The sequence below is a fragment of the Stegostoma tigrinum genome, chromosome 27 (assembly GCF_030684315.1).
Source record: "Stegostoma tigrinum isolate sSteTig4 chromosome 27, sSteTig4.hap1, whole genome shotgun sequence".
Classification (NCBI taxonomy): Eukaryota; Metazoa; Chordata; class Chondrichthyes; order Orectolobiformes; family Stegostomatidae; genus Stegostoma; species Stegostoma tigrinum.
In genome coordinates, this window is record NC_081380.1 from 9,709,899 (window position 1) to 9,733,760 (window position 23,862).

Consider the following 23,862-nt stretch of genomic DNA (forward strand, 5'->3'; position numbering starts at 1 on the left):
TTAATTTCTGAAAGAAAGGAGGTGAACACGCCACCAACTACATCAATGGAACTGAGATTGAGAGGATGAAGAACATTAAGTTCTTCGGTGTGACGATAACTGACAACCTGTCCTGGACTTCCCATGTAGATGCAACAGTCAAGAAGGCATAATAACGCATCTTCCTCAGGCAACTCAGGAAATTTGGTATGTATATAAAGTCCCTCACCAACTTCTACAGATGCTCCACTGAAAGCATACTGTCTGGGTACATAATGGCCTGGTATGCCAACTGCTCTGCCCTGGACCGTAAGAAACTACAGAAGGTGTTACGTGCAGTCGAGACCATCACAGAAGCTAACCTTCTATCCATGGACTCCATTTGCATGGCTCGCTGCCGTGGAAATGTGGCCAACATCATCAAAGATCCTTCATACCCTGGTAATGATCTCCTACGACCTCTTTCGTCAGGCAGAAGATACAGAAGCCTCAACACACACATGAACAGGTACTGGAACTTCTTCTTCCCAGCCAATATTAGACTGATGATTGTGCTCTCTAGTCGTAAATAATGCTGATCTTGCTAATGTTGATCTCACCTAGTGCACGCCCTGTGCAATGTAATCTGAATGCCTCTATCTAAGTCTTTTTGATATGTACATCCTTTCCTTACTACAGTCTGCCTGTAAAGCTTGTAAACAAAGCTTTTCACTGTATTTTGGTACACGTGACAATAAATCAATCAATCAATCAATAAATTTAAAATTTGCATCAATGACTTAGATGAGGGGAGCAAAGGCATGGGAACTAAATTTACAAATAACATCAGGATAGGCATAAGAGCATGTTGTGAAGAAGACGTAAGGAAGTTGCAGACAACTGTCGATAGGCTAAAAGTGAGTGGGAAACATCTGACAGATAGCGTATAATTTTCACTTTGAAATGGTTTACCACTCTTACAGGCCTCAAAAAGTAAGTAGATGACGCGTGAGCTTCTCATTCCTCTAACAAGAAACCGTACAGCCTCCTGAGATCTGGTTTGGTGCAACAATACAGATACATATGAAATTTGAGCATAAATAGACCATTGAGCCTGTAAGCCTGCTCTCCATTATTCAATAAGATCATGGCTGACCAATTTGTGTTTTGAATTCTACATTCCCAGGTACAAGGAGCTGAAGGATCTACTTGTCAAACTTCGCTCAAAGGGGCTGACAGACTACTGTCACAAAAAAAGGACCTGTTGGAAAATCAAGATTGTAGCACTTACACAGTTATTTCCTCAGTAAATACTGTCAAAGCAGGTAAAGTTCATGACAAAACAATAGTTTTCCCCTTGTGTATTTATAGTGTGAACTGGGTGCAGGAAATGATAGAAGTTTCATGTTTGAGGGTAAAATGTCCTAGTATTTGTATTGTTAGGTTAGTCGTTTAAATAATATTGATGATATAGGCTGACAGAGTGACTAACTTTATCAGGTAAACTGAATTTATCTCCAAATATTTTGCTGAATACAAAGGTACTAGTTCAGGGCTTGAATGGATATTTAATCATTCCTTTGTATAAGGTTTTTTAAATTATGGTTTAGTTGTTGATCTTGTTACTATTGGTGTCATCCCAAATTTGCCCAATTTAAAATATGATTCTTTTTGTGAAAAATTGTCTCAGTATAAGGTTTTGGTGCCTCCTGTGGTTTCAGAAAAGCCCACTGAAGCTACAGAAACTATGGCTATGGGTAAACAAAGTAAACATTTCATTTTGTAAAACTGCTGCTAAGAACAATGTTCCTACAAAAGTCATGTTGGAAGAATTAAACACTGGACTTGTTGGTTAAAAAATAATATTACAGTATTAAACTATGGAGGAACAAAATGGCTTTTGTAGAAGCCTTAAAACAATTTGGACTAAAATTGTAGAAAAAAATGACAGCATGTGGCAGAGCAGATAGCAATAGTACGCAACGCAAATAACAATGAATGGAAGAAAAATGTGTTGAAAGGAATTGAAAAATGTAGTAAGTATTGGCTTTATAGACCTTTAGGGAAAGATATTTGCTCTTGAATGCAAAGTTAGATTGTCAAAAAGAAGCAGCAACAGCCATTCCCAAGTTGAACTGTGAAGAGTGAAACTTGGTGAAACAAAAAGAAACAGGGACAGACTAATAGAAAATGTGCAGTAAATAAAAAAGATTGTCAAGCTTTCTTAGCTAATAATAAAGCTAATGGGGTACTTAATGCAGCTAGAGAGGACTTTACCCAGCAAGAAATGAGCTGCTACACGAAAAAAAAGCCAGGATGGAAAAGCAAATCAGTTTGTCAGATCATGAAATACTTACAGTTGAAAATATTGCTGAAAATTGGCGAGATGAGGTAGATTCAATTATTGTGTGGAACAGTTTGGATGTCTTGTCGGCTGAAATGTTTTACAAAAATTTAGACATTTAAACAACATGCAGATAAAGAAGAAAACAGGGATCAGGTGTTGGAGCCTGAATTGAATGTTTCAGAATGCATTTTAAAAAAGCAGTATTATCTGAGACAAGGACCAACAAAAACTCTAATGATAGCCGGTGTCCTGCTTCAAAAAAGACTAAAAACTGCTAAACCTTGTGATTTTTTAAAAAAATATGATATGTAACAGAGGGGAAATGGCAGTAACTACTATCCAAGCTAGTTGGACAATTGTTTACAATAGTAATAACCCCTACTGTAAAAATATTAAAAGGAAGCCTTTACTATGGTAATGTTTTCATTTTTCCATGTTGAGGGGGGAAGTGTGATGAAATCTACAGCATGTAGGACCTGTGGGGAAGTGTGCTCAAGCTGTTGTCTGCACAGATGGCTTGACAAATGTTCTGTTTGTTGCATTAAGGTTGTTTTTTTAAAGACATTTGCTACTAGCAAAAGACTCTTAAGATTTCAGGTTTGTGGGAATAGCTGTGACTTCAGGATTTTGTGAATGAGTTCTGACTTTATGTTGCTAGGGAAATAGAAATCAGGCAAAAGACAACATCATGGCTAGTGAAGTGCAGTATGGATGGGCTGTAAGAACGTTGTGTTGCAGCTGAGAAAAAAGACCCAGCAAGGATGGATTTGTGCATGGGCAGTATTGTGAGAATTCTGAAATAGTGTGCCTTTTGGTGTAAGCTAGGGTTAATGCAAAAATGTTGTCAAATGAGACTTTGTGTCTTCAGCCTCAGCAAAGGATATGGAATTTTATTTTGGAAAGACAAAGTTTTGAGGGATCTTGTGGGTGAGTTAAATATCATGCTTGCTGAAGTGCCTACCTGAGAAATCCATCACAGTTACCTTTGTTATAACTACTATTTAAAGTATAATTTAAAGTACGCATTGAATGTAATTTTTCTCTTAATTCATAAGACCATAAGACATAGGAGTGGAAGTAAGGCCATTCGGCCCATAAGTCCACTCTGCCATTTAATCATGGCTGATGGGCATTTCAACTCCACTTCCCTGCACTCTCCCCATAGCCCTTAATTCCTTGTGAGATCAAGAATTTGTCAATCTCTACAAGAGGTTTATCTTTTTAACGTGTTTGACTTTATTCTTTATAAAATTTGTAGAATATGAAATCTTGCTCATGATTTCTTCTGTTGCAGTTATTCAGTAAATTCAGTTCTGTTAGTTTATTGGTTTCCATGGGTTGTAACTCTTTAAAGGCAATGTCCCTTCTCATAAAGAGGTTACCTATATATTACACAATAGCAATTTGTCCACAAACATACGTATCCACGTGTTTACTTTGATCCACTGATTACATTGACTGAGTCATAAATTAATTCAAGACTTTTCTATCAAACTTCAAGTGAAGTTTCAATCTTCTGTTCTATGTGTGAAACTTCCCTTGCCCATATTGCCTACTGATCAGTGTTCCCTCTAATCTCTTTAGTGGTGAGCAGGCAATTTATGTTTACAAGTTCTATAAGAATTGACAAATGGCAACTTAAAGGGCTGACTTGTGCCCAGCTTGTCAGGGGTGTTATAGATATTGTATATCCAGCTGACTCCCTAATCCTTTGGCTATAAATGTGGTTGGTTCTGGTTGTTACTGAGGCAGCATAACTTTTCAATCTTTCAATCTGTGTTGATATATCACCTCATTTTCCATTTCCTCTTTTAAAATGTTGCTCACTCTAGCTTTGTGTCTGAACAAATATCTTGCTTTTCATTTTTTTTCTTGTTCATACACTTCTACCTTTATATGGCCCATCTGTTCAGGTCATTATGGTGGCCAAAGTATCGCTACCAATTACATCATAAACTTCTTGTGAAGAACTTTCTTAGTAGTCACCACGATTACTTGACCTACTGAAAAGATTAACTCACAATCCCACAAGTGATTTCGTATTTAAATGAAATTTGGACATTTTGGCTGTCCCGCCTGTCCAACCAAAACTGTCTCCAAATCTCCCTATTTCCAGTCACTGAATCCAATTGCTGGGGAAGTAAGCATCAAAATACTCTCTATTGTTATAAATGATGTTTGGCACTGAGGCTGCAGAAAATGACCAGAAGCTGACATGGTTGAGAAGTTTACCCCGCTGGGTTCATTGTCAGGAAACAGGTCCTTCAGATATTTTCTAATCAGCCTGTTTCAAGATACAGGTGGTTCTCCTATAGTGGGATAGTTGCATTTTTGCATGACCTTGCACTATAGAAAATCGCCATAGAAAATTGTGTTACGGGGAAATCATTGTACTTGTACGGCAGGAAGTTTGCATAATCCATACAGAACATAAGAACCAGGAGCAGGAGTAGGCCATCTGGCCCTTCCAGCCTGCTCTGCTATTCAATAAGATCATGGCTGATCTTTTTATGCCCCTAGTTCCACCTACCCACCCTCTCACCATAACTCTTAATTCCTTATTATTCAAAAATTTATCTATGTTAGCTTTAAAAGCATTCAGTGAGGAAGCCTCAATTACTTCAGTGGGCAGGGAATCCCACAGATTCTCACCCTTTTGGGTGAAGAAGCTCCTGCTCAATTCTGTCCTAAATCTGCTTCCCCTAAGTTTGGGGCTATGTCCTCTTGCTCTAGTTTCACCCATCATTGGAAACAACCTCCCTGTTTCTATCTGTTCTATTCCCATCATAATTTTATATGTTTCCATAAGATCCCCATTCATTTTTGTAAATTCCAATGAATATAATCCCAGTCTATTCAGCCTGTACTCATAAGCCAACCCCCTCGTCTCTGGAATCAACCTAATGAATCTCCTCTGCATTACCTCCAGTGCCAGGACATCCTTTTTCAAGTAATGAGACCAAAACTGCACTCAAAACTCTAAGTGTGGCCTCACCAGCACCCTATACAACTGCAACATAACCTTGCTGCTTTTAAATTTAATCCCTCTAGAAATGAAGGACAAAACTCTATTTGCCTTCTCAATTACCTGCCAACCTTCTTCAATTCACATACAAGGACACCCAGGTTCCTCTGCACAGCAGCAGGCTGCAATTTTTCACCATTCAAGTAATAGCCCCTTTTACCATTATTCCTACCAAAATAGATGACTTCATATTTATCAACATTGAATTCCATCTACCAGACCTTCACCTGTTCACTTAAACTAGCTATATCCTTCTGCAAACCTTCAGAGTCCTCTGCACACTTTGCTCTACCCCTCATCTTGTTTCATTTGCAAACTTTGATATACTACACGTGGTCCCTAGCTCCAAAACATCTGTGTAAGTTGTAAACAATTGCAATCCCAACACTGATCACTGAGGCACATTATTAGTCACTTTTCGCTAACCAGAAAGGCACTCAGTTATCCCCATTTCTTTCCTTCCTGTTAGTTAACCAATCCTCATCCACGCTAATACAGAGTTAATGCAATGCTGTTCACTTTTATCTTATGCAGAAGCCTTTTGTGCAGCACCTTGTTGAATGCCTTCTGGAAATTCAGATACACTGCATCTTCTGGGTCCCCGTGGTCCACTGCGCTTATAATGTCTTCATAGAATTCCAGCAAATTAGTCAAGTATAACCTGCCTTGCATGAACCCATGCTGCGTCTGCTCAATGGGACAATTTCTATCTAAGTGTCTCGCTGTTTCTCCCTTGGTGACAGATTCGAGCATTTTCCCCACTACAGAAGTTAAGCTGACCGGCTATAATTCCCCATCTTTTGTCTACCTCCTTTTTTGTCAATGGTGTCACATTGGCTGTTTTTCAATCTGCTGGAACTACCCCAGAGTCCAGCGAATTTTGGAAAATTACCACAAGTGCATTTGCTATTTCTCCCGCTATCTCTTTTAGTACCCTGGGATGCATTCCATCAGGGCCAGGAGACTTGTCTACCTTTAGCTCCGTTAGCTTGCCTGACACTACTTCTTTAATGATAATGATCGTGTCTAGGTCCTCACCTACCTTAGTTTCTTTGTCATCAATTATGGGCAAGTTATTCGTGTCCTCCACTATGAAGACTGACACAAAATTCCTGTTCAATGCCTCAGTTATTTCCTCATTTTCTGTTATTAAATCCCCCTTCTCATCCTCTAAAGGACCAAAATTTACCTTAGCCACTCTTTTTTATTTTATATATTTATAGAAAGTTTACTATGTCTTTATATTCTGAGCTAGTTTAGTCTCATAATACACCTTGCTTTTCTTTATAGGTTTTTTTCTGGCTTTCTGCTGATCTTTAAAGTTTTCCCAGTCTTCTAGTTTCCACTGGTCTTCACCACTTAGTATGCATTATCTTTCATTTTGATAGCCTCCCTTATTTCCTCAGACATCCATGGCCAATTACCGTTTTTCCTTCAGTTCTTTCTTTTCACTATTTCTCACTATTCATCAATCGCATTACAGCCAATTCATGTTAACGAAACACACATTATAGCAGAATTACTTCAATTATTGCACACACCTGGAGAAGGAAGGAGTTGAACTCAGGCCTCCTGGCTCAGGCAGGAAGCTAAGGGAGCTGAGGACCTAGACATGATCATTATCATTAAAGAAGTAGTGTCAGGCAAGCTAACAGAGCTAAAGGTAGACAAGTCTCCTGGCTCTGATGGAATGCATCCGAGGGAAGTAAAAGAGATAGCGGGAGAAATAGCAAATGTACTTGCGGTAATTTTCCAAAATTCGATGGACTCAGGGGTAGTTCCAGCAGATTGAAAAACAGCCAATGTAATGCCATAGGGACACTACCACAGCATCACAAGAACCCAATTTCCATTTGTATGATAGTAAATGTGTAGGACAATTAGGATTGCTAGACAGATTCTGTTGCTACCACCAGTTTCTAAGATAGCTTCAATCCACCACCAAATGTGATTTGCGATGTAGAGTGTAAATTTTGGAGAATTCATGGATGATTTCTGTCCACAAGCTTTAGCAAGTTATCTCAGGAAATCCTCTGCTTCTCACGTCACCATAAACACCTCAGCTCTATGGCACCTTTCGTGCCATTTTGTACTCGCCAGTGACAAACATTATCACAATTGCGAAGATCCTCCAGGATTTCCGCTGCCAGCACCATATTTAAAGCCCAACAGTGCACCAGATCAAATACTGCCAGTCACAAATATCCCTTTCCAATCCAAATACCGGGAGTGAATTGAAAATGATTGGCTTCTGAGAGCACATGGTGGCACGGGTAACACTTCATTGCAAGTAGAGCCTTGCAATTGTAAATTACTTCTTTACATCATCACTTGTCTGATCAACTGTAATTGTAACTGTAGCCATAAGTGCTGCACCGTGTTAAATGCTGCCTGAAGGAGGGCTCCTGTTGCCCGAACACTCAGTGTAGCATTACATTTGTCATTGTTCAATGTGGGAACATCACATGTTGGAAAACCTTCAAACAATTAAAAATATTAAACATTTATTGAGCAGCAGGAAAGTGAAGAAAAACAAAAAAATAGCCATGTTTGCTTCTGTGAATAAACAGGAATTGATTGCCTTTCATTGATTGTAAATTTGTTGTTTGAATGATGTCCTTTTCCAATTCTCATGCATTGAAAGTGAGAATCAATCAAGTCCTTTCTGGCTTGTTGTGATTGACACTACATCACTATCATGGTGGAGGTGATACTGTTCTTGCTTAATGTCTTTATTTTCCTCTTTGAAAGATTGCTACTGTGTTTCCAGCCCTTGAGCGTCCATTAAATTGCCTCTTTACTTGCTCCAGTTACATGTAGAGTAGCATGCAAGCATTATATGACAGACTCTGTCTGGAATGTACTGCAAGGATGCCAACTCCCCAAACTGATTTAAGCATTGGAACTTCATCATCAGATGCCTTATTGTTTACTTAACAGTGGCCCTGGTGCAAGAATGGGGTGCATTGTATCTGTGCTTGGCTTCAGTCCGTGTTGCATAGCCAAGTCCTCACCATAACTGCAGAGGATGGTCCCTGTCACCCACCAGCCATTCTTGTAAGGCCTCTGGCCCCTGAAATGAAGCAGGAACCTAACAGTTATCAAGAATATAGGTAATGTGGCAGCTTCCAGCTATTTGGTACCAATCTTTAAGAGGAAGTGCCAGTAATCACAGATGAGTTGCATGTTTACTGAATGGAAAATATTTCTAATGATGAAGTCAACCACATTATGATGTGGCACTCTCAAGGCGACATTTATACAGTTTATAATGCCCTACACCTGGGCGATTTCAGGTATCACAAAGCCTACTGCCTGCGCTGAAGCACTGATCTTGTCGCGGGGAAATGAGCTGAAGAGGTGTAATCTGGCACAAATTGCCATCAGTAGTAGCCTTGATACATTTGTAGGTTGAGGATTGAGAGCTCCCATACAAGTGCCATTGGAGCTTTGGAAGCAACTAGTTGCATAAACATCCACCGCACCTGTCACCTTGGCAGCCACCAGAATAGAATGGCCATCCTTCCCCTCAGTTCAAAAATCCTGCTCCAGCAGATAATGCAGTTTTGCGATGATGTCCTGGGTGATCCTCAATCTGCAGCAGCAATGTGCCTTGCTCATCTGGAGGATATGGTAATAAAGACAATAGACTTGAGGCCACCAAACTCATCTAGATCCTGAGGACACTTCTGCTCTGACTTTTTCATGTAACTGCTATTTAGCTACTGCTGAAGGTTGCTGCTTGTCCTGGGCTGGTAGGTACATTGCTCTTCCCTGCACTTTTGTTGCACCACTGCCTCAGTAACAATAATCAAGCTGTAGCTGGATCCATTGGTCATGGTTCATAAGAGCCTATATGGCAATACTGAAACCAGAACAGGTTCTTAATAAAGTGAGCAGTCAGCGTTCATATCACACATAAATGTCAGTTTGCCATAGTTATGGACATAGTGGGACCTGGAGGACTCTGATAAGAAAGGCCACAGAATGCCTTATACACAGACCTTTGACATATTGGACCAGACAAAATAGGAACAGGTGTACACTGGTCAACTCCTCAAGTCTTCTTGATTATTCAGTAGGACCATGGCTGATCCAACATTCCTCATATCCACTTTGCTGTGTTTTCCCCATAGCCCTTGATTTCACCCTCTGATTAAGTGCTTATCTATCTAAGCCTTAAATATACCCAAGGCCTCTGCCCCCACAGCTCTCTGTTGCAAGGAGTTCTAAAAACTCTCAACCCTCTGTGAGAAGAAATTCCTCCTTATCTCCATTTATTATTTATTATACTCCATTTGTCAACTTTTTGCTCCTATATTCTGAGACTATGTTCTCTGGGTCCTAGACTCTCCCATGAGGGGAAACATCCTGTCAGTATTTACCCTGTGAAGTCCTCTCAGAATCCAATATGTTTCAATGAGATCATCTCTCATTCTTCTAAACTCCAGTGAATCCCAACCTTTTTAGCCATTGATTTTAAGATAATCCTTCCATACCAGGGATCATCCTAGGAAACCTTCCCTGACAGCCTCCAATGTATATCTTTCCCTAAATCGGGGGTGAAAACAGCTAATAGTGTTCCAGATATAGTCTCACTGGCACCATGTACAGTTGCAGTAAGACTTCCCTGCTCTCATACTCTAAGCTGCTTGAAATAAGGCCAACATTATTCCAGCAGTCTTCCTGATTACCTGCAGGACCTGCATGCTACCTTTCTGTAACTCACATGCAAGCACCTCCAAGTCCCTTTTAAATTGCAACTTTCTACAGTTTTTCTGCATGTAAATTATATTCTGTTTGTTGGTCTCTCTAGTAAAATGAACAACTTTGCAGTTTCCCACATTATACTCTATATATCAATTTTTTGCCCATTAACTTAACCTATCGATATAATTCTTAAACTGTTAGTAATCTTCTTGCAACCAGCCTTTCCACCTATCTTCATACTGTCTGCAAATTTGGCTACAGTACAGTCACTTCAGTCCTGCAAGTCACTGTTATATATTGTAAATAGTTGCAGTCCCAGCACTGTGGAACCCCACTGGTCACGGGTCACCAACCTGAAAAAGAAGCCCTTATCCACACTTACTGTTTCATGCCCATGAGCGAATTTTTTATCCATGCCAAATTGCTACCTCCAACACAGATGGCTCTTGTGACAACATTTTTTGTAAAATACCTCGTTGAATGCTTTTGGAAATCCAAATGCAACACATCTATTCGTTCCCCCTACTTTCTCTGTTTGAGAAGGTTTCCTCAAAAACATTCTTAAAAAAAAGTCAAACAAGATTTCCTTTTCATAAAGCCATGCTGCCTCTGCTTGATTAGCTTATGATTTTCTAAATGTTCTGCTATTCATTGCTTAATAATTGATTTCAATACTTTTCCAACAATAGATGTTAGGTTAGTGGCTTATCAGCTTATAGTTACTGCTTTTTGTTTACCTCCCTTTCTGAATTAGGGGTGTCCAGTGAGCACTCATGTAATGCTCTGATACTTCTCCAGAATCTAAGGACTTTTGAAAAATCACAACCAATGCATCCACTATCTCTGTAGCTACCTCTTTTAGGATCCTAGGATACAAGCCATCAGGGCAGGGGGCTTATCTGCCTTTAGCACCCATTAGTTTGTCTAATACCACTTCTTTAGTTATGATGACATTTAATTCCTCCCCCTTATTCTGATGTTTGCAACATGACGTACAAATGCAGTCGGATGTTCTAAATGTTATGGAATTACTGGAACATTGTCCCTCCACTCCCAAAGCCCCACCACTTTCAAGAAAGACTGTGTTGTATATGACAGTATGTTGTCAACTACTTATACATCAAGATGAGAGAAAATGAACTTTGTATCTTGTGCAGCTGAAGCGATCTTGGATTGTCTTGGCGAATTGTGGACCCACAAGTGTAACTTTTAAAGATAGTAGAAACTGCAGATGCTGGAGAATCTGCGATAACAAGATGTAGAGCTGGATGAACACAGCAGGTTAAGCAACATCAGAGGAGCAAGGGTCTAGGCCCAAAACATCAGCCTTCCTGCTCCTCTGATGTTGCTTGGCCTGTTGTGTTCATCCAGCTCTACACCTTGTTATCTCAGTGTAACTTTTAATGTTGCTTGTGATTACTTCAGCTTTGCAGAGATGACGATGATAAGTTTGTAATGACCAATCACCATATTGCAACGATCAATCTGTGGCTAGTATTTGTATCCATCACAATTGGTCACTGCATGAACTTTGCATACTGAATTCTATGATAATTGACATCTTAAACTTGTACTGTGTAAACGCCTGATTAATCCAATTGAAATTGGGTAATCTTGAAGGGCCTTGCATCACCCACAAGTAGACTCTGTGCGCTTAAAGACATAAAATAATCTTACTGATTCTACTCTGGATGTGGTTGCTGAAGTGATTGTAACAAGGTCAGTCAGCTGGACCTTACAGAATATGAGTTCTCTGTTTGGGACTGTTAATGAAGACTGTTAATGTGGAAAAACACAGGCTGTGATTTGAATGTTAGTCATAGGCTCAGCTGGTTATCTAGATGATTCACCCAAACCTTCATGTTCCTTTCTTGTTTGCGCTCCTTATCAACTCAGAGCTTCCACATGTTCCTAATGATCATTTTTGTTTATGTCTTCATCACCCAACATTACCCCCTAAGCTCCAGGCCTACAGTCTTAGTTATGCCAACCTTAATAATGCTCTGCACTCCATTGAAGCCAGGGTGTTGGCTCTCCTGCTGTAATGCATGTCCTCCACTGCACTACCATCTTCCAACCTTATATGTTGAGCTGCCTATCCTTCACAATTATTGCCCCTTCTGTATCCAAGCATGTTGCCTCAATTCCACAGAACTGACTACCTCAATTTACCTGGCTCCTGATAACCCATCTTAACTTACAGTAAAAATATCCACAAAACTGGCTCTGGCCCCGAGCAATCATGAAGGAAAGCGCTAATTGATCCATGACCAGTACCCTAACTAATCTCTGCTGACTGATTTACCACTAATCCCAGACTAATTTCATTGGACCTGCAGGATTGACCATGCCCCATTCCCTCGACTGTAATGATATGGAACTTCTGATCCTGACTACCTCAAGTGACAACTGACTGTGTCATAGCTCCTGGACTGAAATCAGGCATTGCCCTTGACTGACAGTGGCGAGGCACCCTGATTGATATCAGTCACCCTTAACTGGACTGAGAATTACTCTCCTTAGACTTTGAGACATGGCCATCTTGCTGACACATGTTCAATGTGTTTGCCGTGAAAGCTGCTATAGTGTGACATTGATGCAGCACTTTGCTGTGAGCAACACTTTCACCCCTTTGATTGATCATTGCTGATAAACTTGACAGACAGCTGGTTTTGCATCTGTACTAAAAGGCAAAGAGAGTACAGGGAGGCTGAAAGTTCTGAATGAGATGGTAATGTGCAAAAAGGAAAGGCAAGGAAACCCTTGGATAGAAAATCAATTAAAGTGAAGAAGCCATTTTCACTGGTGGAAGCTCAAACCAGAGGACAAGCTTACAGAATAAAAGGGCATCCATCTAAAACTGGGATACAAAGATATTTCTTCTTCCAGAGGGTATTGAATGCTGGACTCTCTACCCTGAGAGTTGAAGGCTAGTTCACGGAAAGTATTTAAGGAGGAGTTTGAAATTTAAAATTTGAAGAGTTGAGAACCATGAGGAGCTTGCTTGAAAGTGGAGTTGAGGCCTTAGGCAGAACAGCCATGATCTTTTGGAATGGTGGGGTAGGTTTGAAGATTAAATGGCCACTTCTTCTCCTATTTCTTACGTTTCATGATCCCCATCTTGTCTACACTCACAGCATGGGTCCCTTGGTGATCCTAGGCTTTTGGTAAATATGTTATCAGCAGAAATGGCTTTTGGTGACATGATAAATAATGGAGAGCTTCTCACCTGTATTTGGCTGGCAGCTCCCAAGGGTGAGATTTCTTGTAGTCCTAAATTCTGGGGAGGCCCAACAGCAAACATTTGTGTGCCTGGTGGACAATTATTGCTGTAGTCTGTTACCTAAACCAAACATAGGACTCCTGCTCATTCTATAGTCAGAATATGAGACTTACATCGCCATTAAGTTCTGCTCAGTAAGTGTGTCATTGTGTTTCAGTGAGATGAATTAATCCCCCTGTGTTCCACAGTCTGGAAAATTACCGAGGCTCAATTTAGTAAACTTTTATATTGGTTTCACCTTGCAGAGCTTAAGCTTCCAAACATTTAAAATGACAGAGGAATATAAATTCTGTTTTTCTCTCGACAGATGGTCCCAGCTGAATTTTCCCAGCACTTTCATTTTTGTTTGAAATTGAGTTTAATAGATCACATCTTGTTTCATTTTGGTTTTAACAACATGATCTCTTACTGAAACATAAACATGCTATGTTGGAAATTTTGTAAAACCATTAAACAGAAGTTTGTTAACCAAAAGTAATAACGTTAGAATATATGGAGTTGGATTGGGTTACTCTAACACAAACTTACAGATCTTAGACGTGTAGTAAAGGTCTAATCCAATTTAGCCCAAAACACTTCTTTACAGATCTCTTGTTCATCGCTTGTACAGTACATACACCTAAGCTTAATGGTATTCACTTTCAAGTAGCCTCTTCAAGGTTTAACCAAGTTGTGCCCTGTGAAGACTTTCCCATGAATATTCACACAACTGGGGCTTTAAATATTCTCAGTTCAATAAGTAGCCTGTAGTGTTCTAATCAAACTCGCATGGTCTTGAAGTTTCACAAACTATACTCTTTCACTGAGGTAACTTATTTGCAGAACTGTTCTGAACAATCTCAATTTTTCCAGGAAAGAGTATGTTTACATCTGACTTCAAGGAGGTCCCCTTCAAAATTTCCAACATCTTTTAAATCCTTGGGTTTTTCTGAGATGAAAAAAAATCCTTGATTATTCAAAATAACAAATCAAGCTCATGTCTTTAAATGATTTCTCTCTTCAATTGTCAACACCCACAATATAAACAAATTTCCAATGATACTCCAGGAGGCTCTGCAGTCAGATACACCCTGATGATGATTGATTTAATATCATGGCTCCAGAAAGACCAGCCTAGTTCATTTTTAAATCCTACTCTAGACAGGCCCTTCTCAATGTCAAGGCTAAAAAAAATTACATTTACCAACTAAGTACTGGACGTTGAGATGAGATTCTAATTAGTTAGTGTGACATGCCTATTAACAATAATTATTACTCATCAGGCAAGGGGTTGACAGTTTACTTTAGAGTATTGTCCTATCTCAGTGTCATGTTCATAGCATGAGGCATCTTCCTAGTCAGCAAATAAACTCCTGTGCACCAACTATTGGTCATGTCTCAAAGTCTAAGGGAAGTAAGTCTCAGTAAGTCCAGGGGCCTGCCATCATTTGGGGGTTCCTATACAGTCAATCAAAGGTTTCATCCAATATCACTACAAGTGATTGAGCACAGTCAGTCAGACAGTATCCTTTCCTTGTTAGTCTAAATGTTGGGCATTCATCTTCTTTTTAGTCATTTTCTCCTGGATTGGGACAAAGAGATGGATTAGTGAATTGAGTGAAATGAAAGTGGCTATTACCACTGAGGCAAGAGAGGGAATAGTGGTGAAGTGCCCCTAAAGAGTGAGTAGGAGGCACAGTGGCCATGCAGGCTTACTGGTCCGAGAGAATTTGGTGGCTGAGTGAGTGAGGGAAGATGCATGCAAAAGTGAGAGAAATGTATGAGCCTTGATGGGAGGTGGATGCAATAGCTGAGGCAGAGTGAGTGTAAAGATGAAGAGACAAGATGATGATGCCCTGCCAGAGTGGAGAAGGCTTCTGACCTTCCTACTACATTGCTAACCCTCCATCCCAGTGATTAAGACTACAGTGACACAGTTGGTAACTTGAGTCAGGATGGCAGGTTTGGTGTCGTGGTCTCCTCTGCAGTTCCTGCAGGAAGAAGACTGCACTCAAGTGCACCTATTCATCAGAACCTCCAGGTCCCTGTCCAGAAAATGCAGTGCTTGATCAGGTCTACAATGGCCTTTTAAACATGCACCAGGACCAGGAATCCCAAGTTGTCCTGGCAGTGTCTTGTGTTTCTGGTTACAACAAGTGGGAAAATCAGACTAGCATCAGATGAGAGGTGTGCCAAAGGAACATGGTATGTGGCTAATGAGGTTAAAATATTTTAAAATCTGAAGTAATAAGTCATCTACTTCAGCATGGATGTGAAGGTAGAATGAGAATCAAATTCCACTGACAAGCATTGGAGATGTGGTGAACCACTAAGAAGAACCAAACAATGCGTAAGGATCCACGATACAGCAAAAAACACTACTGATGCAGGGACAACTATTAAGGATATACATCCATTCGTGAAATCGTCTGCCAAAGAACTAAAGAACCTTCAGATCAAGGGAGAGCTTTGGATCTCAGACTATTAGAAAGACTGTAAAAGTCAATTAACTTCTAACCAACAAATTACCAAACTTCCAAGTCCAAAGAGAACATGATTGTAAAGAATATTAGAACCTTCAGATCCTCTGAATTTGTAAAATCAAAGTGTTGGAGAGATATACGGTTGTTAATGTAAACATATAAATATATATATATTAATAATGGTATGAGGGAAAAATAATTTGGGCTGATGTGTTCTAGTCTGAAGTTGTCTAAAAGCATTATATTTGAATTTGGCTAGTAAACACCAACCACTGTGTAATGGGGACTTGGTGAGAGTCAAGAAGGAACTTGTAGGAGATGGATTAGAGGTCCTGTTGTGTATTTATATAAGTATGTTGGATTGTCACTTTAAGAGCCTGATCACATAATGTCATGATGATGTAATCAGCCATTTTGGAGGGAAACAGCTCAGTTTAGTCTTGCTGCCTTGTAGAGTGAACACCTCGTATAGGAAAGGTTCTGCAGTCGTTATATGTTTTGGCCATAACATGTTATGTTCTTGAAACATAAAGAAGAGGAAAACTGGCAATGAGGATCAAACCTGCTTAAAGATCAATTAGGGTAATCCACTTAATAATAATAAATATGTGGTCATCAGTACAGATATCGGGGCACATACCATAAAAAAGAAGAAAGGAAATCAAAAGACTTATTGCTGCATTGAAGCAGGTACAGTCAGGAGAAAAAAGGTAATTCACCCCAGGGAAGAGGTGAACAGTGTGAAAGGAGCTTGCTACACACTACACCACGTGCAACACTGTGAGTAATGAGTACTCCACATGGGGAGAAATATTTTGAGCTAGTATTATAATCTTGGAAAGAAACAGGCTGCCTCAGGAATACCTTGTTTTAAATGGGAGGAAGCAAAGTAGTACTAAAATTTTTATGTTTCATCATGCCGTGCAGACCCTTTCCATTATATAAAAAAATTAGAATGGCAGGAAAATTTGGTGGCTTAGCAACGTATAATGGAAATGCAGAGAGCTGGCACTCCCACAAAGTGAGATTCTGTTATTTTCTCCAAGCTAACAGATTTGAAGCAGATATTGTTATACCTGTGGTCCTGAGTAATTTGATGGGAGAAGCTTTTAACCTTATGAGGAGCCTGGACAGACAGAGAAGCCAGATTCTAAAACTAATGAAGAAATTGTAGGAAATCTATGGAATAAATTTTTTACCAAACCATTGGTATTTACTGAAAGGTTCAGATTCCACAAACAAAACCAACATGATTGTGAATGTATCACCATCAGTTTTTTTTTTCAATTTTCAAGAAGTTAGGAGAATTTTGTGAATTTGGACGTATAAAGGTGCTATCAGAGATAGATTGGTGTGTGGTTTAAGATGTAAAGAAATCCAGAAGAGGTTACTGATGGAAAGGGTCCTGGACTTCAAGAAAGCACAAGAAATAGTAGTTTCGGTGGAACTAGCAGCCCAAGAAAGCTCAACACCTAAGCTCGACTATGACAATCCACAAAATGGTGGCTAAGAGACAAGCACCAACACAGACTCAAAATTGCCATTGCTGTGAATAAACAAGTCATGCAGCAGCAAGTTACTGGTATAAAGAAGCTGTATTCAGAAACTGAAGCAAAAAAGAGCAGATTAAATAGGTCTGTTTGTAGAAGAAGCACAAACAATGTATACAGAAAGTACAGAAACAGAAGGAAATCTACATGGTTAAAAAATGGGCTTGATAAAAGCCCAGACTCTCAGTCCAAAGACAAACTGTTATTAATGATACTGGCTGTTGCTGGTGACACTAACAAATACTGGGGCACTCCCTTACTGAATAGCAAACTGTAAGAATGCAAGTGGATGCTAGAGTGGCGGTTTCATTTATACCTGAAAGTGTGTATCAAAAGCAAATCCTCAAAAATTATACTGATAACATACAAAGTTGAAGTCTTTAAGGGATTATATCAATGCGAATGGCCAGTTATATGATCAGTCTGAAGGTTTGACCTTACACATTATCAAAGAAAATCCTGCAGTTTTTATGGGAAGGAATTCAACTGGGCTGAAAGAAATCACTTGTCAGATTCTGAGATTGATGTGTTATGAATTCTAAAGAAACATGCTTTGTTTTCAGTGGGGACCTGGGAAGCATGGAAAGGATCTTTGTCAAATTGAAAATGAAGGATAGGAATCAAGCAAAATGTTGCGAGGCTAGATCAGTGCCTCATGCATTCAGAGCAAAGGTCAAGTCAGAACTAGAGACACTGGTCAAGACAGTTGTCCTTGAACCCTAAATGAGAGTGATTGAGCCACACCTATGAAATTAATGATAATAGAAGATTGATCGGTATGCATCTGCAGGGATTTTAAGGTCACTATTAATCCTGTACTGTGTGCTGAACAGAATCTTTTGCTTTCTATCAATTACCTATTTGCTGGATGAGTTGGAGGTCAGCTTTTTCAGTAAAATGGGCCTTACTCAAGCTTGTCTTCAGATGAATGTAGATTGCGAGTCACAGAAATATGATTATAACTCATAAAAGACTATTCAAATACAAAAAACTGCTATTTAAAATCACACCTGCACTTGTGTTATTCCAACGTGCCATGCATCAGATTTTAAGTTGATTGGGAGGAGTCTCATGTTACCGAGATGATATTTTAGTCATGGGGAAAAATGAAAAAAAGCATCTCACAACTTAGATGCTACTCTTCAGAGAATATTTAGGTCATGTCATTGATGCTAAGGGACTACATAAGTCACCTTCAAAAATAAAAGCCATAACTGAGGCACCAGCACCTAAAAATGACAACCAACTATGATCATTTTTGGGCTTGCTAAGTTACCTGGTAGGTTTGTCCCACATCTTGCAACCATTGTCAAGTTGTTGCATGATTTATTGTGTCTAAACAATAATTGGAAACAAGAAGAACGGTGTGAAAGTGTTATTACACTAACCAAAGAGACTACATTAAAGTCACAAGCCCTGATCCAAAGTAACTTTTGTAATTAGCAATATTGTATGGGGTGGGATCTGTCATTTTTCATATATTAACAGATGATGATGAGAAATGAATATCTTTTGCATCAAGTTCATTAAACAAAGCTGAAATGAGTTTTGCAAGATAAAGAAAGAAGCTCCAGGAATCATTTTTGGCATTTGATGATTCCACCAATATAAATATAGCCTGGAATTTACGTTATTAACAGACAACTGAGCATTACTTCATTTATACAGGGCACAGGTGAGACCTCATATGGTGTACTGTGAACAGAATTAATCACTTAATTTAAGGACAAATATAAATGTTTTATATGTAGTGAACCCTTTGCTACACAGATATTGGAATTGGAGCTTGTCTTATGAGGAAAGTTTTGATTGGCCAAGTTTGTATTTGCAGGGGTATGGAAGAGTAAATGGTGACTTGATTGAGACTTGAAAGATCCTGATGGGTCTGGACAGGGTAGGTGTGAAATGGTTGGGCTGAATCTTATTTTTTTTGGCTGAATGTTTGTTGCACAAGATTTTTTAGAGGCAATTTTTGCTACAAGGTTGAACGGGTTTTCTTTCTATTTCTTTACCAAACTCAAACTACCTGCTCTGCTCTTTGGCATCTTACTTGTTCTAGCCCCATCCTACCACATGTGTTTCGTTGGACAACTTGCCACTGCAGGATATTCTGAAATTGATTGGCATCCCTGGCACAGGTGCCATTTTTAAATGCACCTAGACAAGCACCGTCAGTACACAGTGGCCCTGTACACCTGTACACTTCCTGAAATTTAGCCTAGATGTAGCAACAGAGGTGAAATTTGATGCCCTGCTTTGTGGACAGAATCCTGGATATCGTGTTGGATGGTATGATGCATGTTGAGTGGGGGGCATCCTTTCCAATCAGGAACAGGAGAAGGCAACACCAGATCATGTTAGAGATAGTAAGAACTGCCGATGCTGAAATCAGTGATAACACAGTGTGGAGCTGGCGGTGTACAGCAGGCCAGGCAACTTCAGAGGAACAGGAAAGTTGAAGTTTTGGGTCATCTATTTCTCCCACTAATAGTTTTAAAATCATCAATTTGCATTGTATTTTCTGAAGAAACTGATCTTGGAATATTTTCAATGTTTATGGTTTACCATTTTGATATTCATGTGCCCCTTGAACTGCAGGAACTGAACAGTATGTTTCTGTCCAAAGAGCTCGAAAGAATCTTTCAGAGCATTCTTCTACTAGCATATCTTACTCCTTTTTTTCTCAATCTTCTTCAACGATGGCTATCCCTTGATTCAAGATGATGTCCACTCAAAGTCCTTTGTCACTACAATAGATAACTGAACATGTTGATTTTGCAGAAACTTTTGATCACATCATAACATCCTATGAGCTTGCGGGATCTGGAGTACAAGATTTGTTTCATCTTTCTTTATATGCCACTGCTTTGTATTTTCACGGATTTGTACTCAGAGGATTTGGACTTGTCATGATATCAACTGCTATTATTATGGAATAAATTAGGTCCCACACTGCAGTCTGGTTTTATAAATCTTACTTTGCTTTGTTTTGGTTTTAACAAGTGGTCTCTCACTGAAACATAAACTATTCTGTAGATGTAGTCTTCAACAATAAACCAGAAGTTTATTTAATAAAATAAATGAAAATACAATATGAAAAATCCAAACACATGACATGCTTAGAGATTTTGAAACACAAGTTAAAGTATAATCCCAAAAGACTCCTTTTTAGATCCCCCAAAATACCCATGTACAGTACAAGCCCCCTGTACAGTATTCATCATAACATTTTGATAGGATTAATTTAATTTTGACATCAAGTCCCAAACTAGAAAGTATGATAGCCTCTTTCTAATGCTTTCATACACCTGAGTTCAATTTTCTGAACTTCAAGTACACCGCTACAATATTTTTATTGTTCAAAAACTTCTGTTCTGGAACTAATACTGAATAAATTTTCCCCAAGTTAGAAAAAAAGGACAGAAATTTCTAACAAAAACCCTGATGTACGATTGCTTACCTTGCCCTGATATTGACTCTCCTATTGTACTCAAAAGCCAATTAGTTCTGAAAGCTACCTCTCTATCAAGTTTGCAAAGTATTCACCAGCGCCACAGAAATACTTACAAGTTAATCATTAAATCCTTCAGACACACAGAAAAGAAGCATATGTCAATGATTAAAAATGCAAACTTTAAGCATAATTTAAATTTAATTAAAATATGTATATTTGCCTTCTTGAGGGATGCAATGGTCTAGTGGTATTATTGCTGGACCTCGGGAATGTTCTCAGACCCAGGTTTGAATCCCACCATGGCAAATGATGGAATTTGATTTGATTTTTAAAAAATCTGGATTTAAGAGTCTAATGCTGACCATGAATCCATTGCCGATTGTGATGGAAAACCCATCGGGTTCACTTATGTCCTTTAGGAATGAAAATCTGTCATCCTTACCTGGTCTGGCATACATCTGACTCCAGGTGCACAACAATGTGATTGACTATTACAGATGGGCAATAAATACTAGCCTAGCCAATGATGCCCTCATTCCATGAATGAATAAAAAAAACCACACTGTACATCACATCCTATATTCTTCGGTATATACTTTTTACTATTTTTCTATTTATGTTAAATGTTATTCTTCTAAGCCTGTAAGTGACAATGGTTATCAATTATATATTAAAAAAAGCTTTTTTTTACTGAGATGGCTGGAGTTCCAATGCATTGGAACATGGATCTGATCCCTTTATATAAATATGTACAGTTTTCTTAGAAGCTTGTGTTGGCTTTTTGTTTTTTGCCACTTGAATTATTAAATAAAATCAGAAAAGTTAAATGCACATCATTCAACAGCTTTGGAATTGATTTCTGATGTTAAGTCACACTTAGAATATCTGCCACAATTTCTGTTTCAGTTCTTTATGACCTACTGCACGAGTACCAATTTTTGTTTTGATTCAGATTGGAATCAGCTTTCTTATTTGCTTTGTCAAAGGGCAAAGCAAAAACCATTGAAGTCTACACTTCCTGAAATCTGCTTAATTTCAAAAGTAAAACTTGAGACCTGCTGTACTTGTAACAAGCCTGTCATAATGCTAGGAGCAACAGCAGCTGGCATTATGTAACAACAGGCGTCAGCAATGTTCACAGATCTGAACTACTGAACTAGCCTGAGGCCTTACAGATTGTGAAGATCGAGCTCATTGAAGGACAAAGTAAAGATGCAGACAAAGCAGCAGATTACAGCAACAGTGAATCAGCAATGGCAGAGGGAAAAATAGATAATCATGAAACTGGAAAGGTGAAAATATCGAATTAAACAATTTTTTAACAGCTGTCATCCTGAAAAGGAATAAAATGAAAGAGATTGACATACATAAGAACTAAAGATTGACTTTTGAATTGATCGATGTCAGTGCTATGATGTATCTGTTAAATCTATCCACAGTTACATGAAAAACTAAAAATAACAAAGAAACTGTGTTTAAAAGATATGATTTTTCTGTAAACGTTATTCTGTGGCATTGTTCCCAGTGAGTCAAAGAGCAGTGTCCCAGATGTAACGTCAGAAATAGGATGCTGGAGTCAGAGATAACACAGTGTGGAGCTGGAGGAGCACAGCAGGCCAGGCAGCATCAGAGGAGCAGGAAAGTTGATGTTTTGGGTTGGGACCCTTCATCAGAAATGGGGGAGGGGGAAGGGAGCTCCAAAATAAATAGAGAGAGGAAGGGTGGGGCTGAGGAAGGTAGGTGGGATGGTGATAGTTAAGTGCAGGTAGGTAGTGGTGGGATTGGTCAGTGAACTAGGAGGAGCAGATAGTTGGGAGAGAACAGGTTGTGTCAGGTCAAGGAGGAGGGGATGTGAAGGAGGGTTGTTCATGGGATGAAGGCAGGTGTGGGGAGATTTTGAAACTGGTAAAGTCCACATTGAGATCAATGGGTTGTAGGCTTCCAAGGCAGAACATGAGGTGTTGCTCTTCCAGTTTCCAGGTGCCTTCATTGTGACACTAGAGGAGGCCCAGAGTGGACATGTCGCACAGAGAGGAGGAGTTGCAATAGTTTGTGACTGGAAGGTGTTGTCGTTTGTCGCGAACAGAGTGTAGGTGCTCCAAAAGTGGTCTCCGAGTCTCCACTTGGTCTCACCAATGTGTAGGAGGCCACATCGGGAGCGGTGGCCCGATGGGCAGATGTGCAGGTGAACCTCTGTCTGATGTGATAGGTTTGTTTGGTGCCTTGGATGAAAATGAGGGGTAGGTGTAGGGGCAGGTGTAGCACCTCCTGCGGTTGTAGGGAAAAGCGGTGGGACTAGTGGAGAGTGTGGAGCGGACGAGGGAGCCGCAGAGAGAGCAGTCCCTATGGAAGACAGATAGGCATGAGGAAGGAAATATATCTTTGGTTGTGGGCTTGAATTGCAGATGGTGGAGAATGATACGTTAAATATGGAGGTTAGTGGGGTGATATGTGAGGACAAGGGGATTCTGCCTTTGTTTTTGTTACGGGGAGGGCACGTGAGGACACAGGTGCGGGAAATGCAAAAGATGCAGTTGAGAGCATTTTCAACCACTGAAGAGTGGATGTTGCAGTCCTTGAAATAGGAGAACATCTGGGATGTTCGGGAGTGGAACGCCCCATCTTGGGAGCAGGCGTGGTGGAGGCAGACGAATTGAGAGTATTCTCGCAGGAAGATGGGGGAGAGAAGGTGTAGCCTATGTACCTGTGGGAGTTGCTGGGCTTGAAATAGATGTCAGTTTTGAGGTGGTTACCAAAGATCAAGATGGAGAGGCCCAGGAAGGAGAGAAAGGTATCAGAGATGGTCCAGGTGAACATGAGGTTGGGGTGAAAGGTGTTTGTAACGTTGATGAACTATTCAAGCTCCTCATGGGAGCACAAGGTAGCGCCGATAGTTGTCGATGTAGCAAAAGGAGAGGTGAGGAATAGTGCCAGAGTAACTCGGGAAGAGGGACTGTTTCATGTATCCTACGAAGAGGCAGGCATAGCTTGGGACCATGGGATTCCAATGGCTACCTCCTTAGTCTGTAGAAAGTGGGAGGAGTTGAAGGAGAAGTTGTTACGTGTAAGGACA

At 39.7% G+C, this 23,862-nt stretch overlaps 1 long non-coding RNA gene across 1 annotated transcript in view; it reads left to right on the forward strand.

Moving 5' to 3' along the window:
- The first annotated feature begins 204 nt into the window (after positions 1 to 204).
- LOC125464655 (uncharacterized) overlaps positions 205 to 23,862 on the forward strand; it is a 136,434-nt gene continuing 112,776 nt past the window's right edge. Inside the window, exons 1-2 of the long non-coding RNA XR_007250059.2 lie at positions 205 to 487; positions 1,145 to 1,283. This is a non-coding gene — a long non-coding RNA (uncharacterized LOC125464655). The remainder of the gene's footprint in view (positions 488 to 1,144; positions 1,284 to 23,862) is intronic.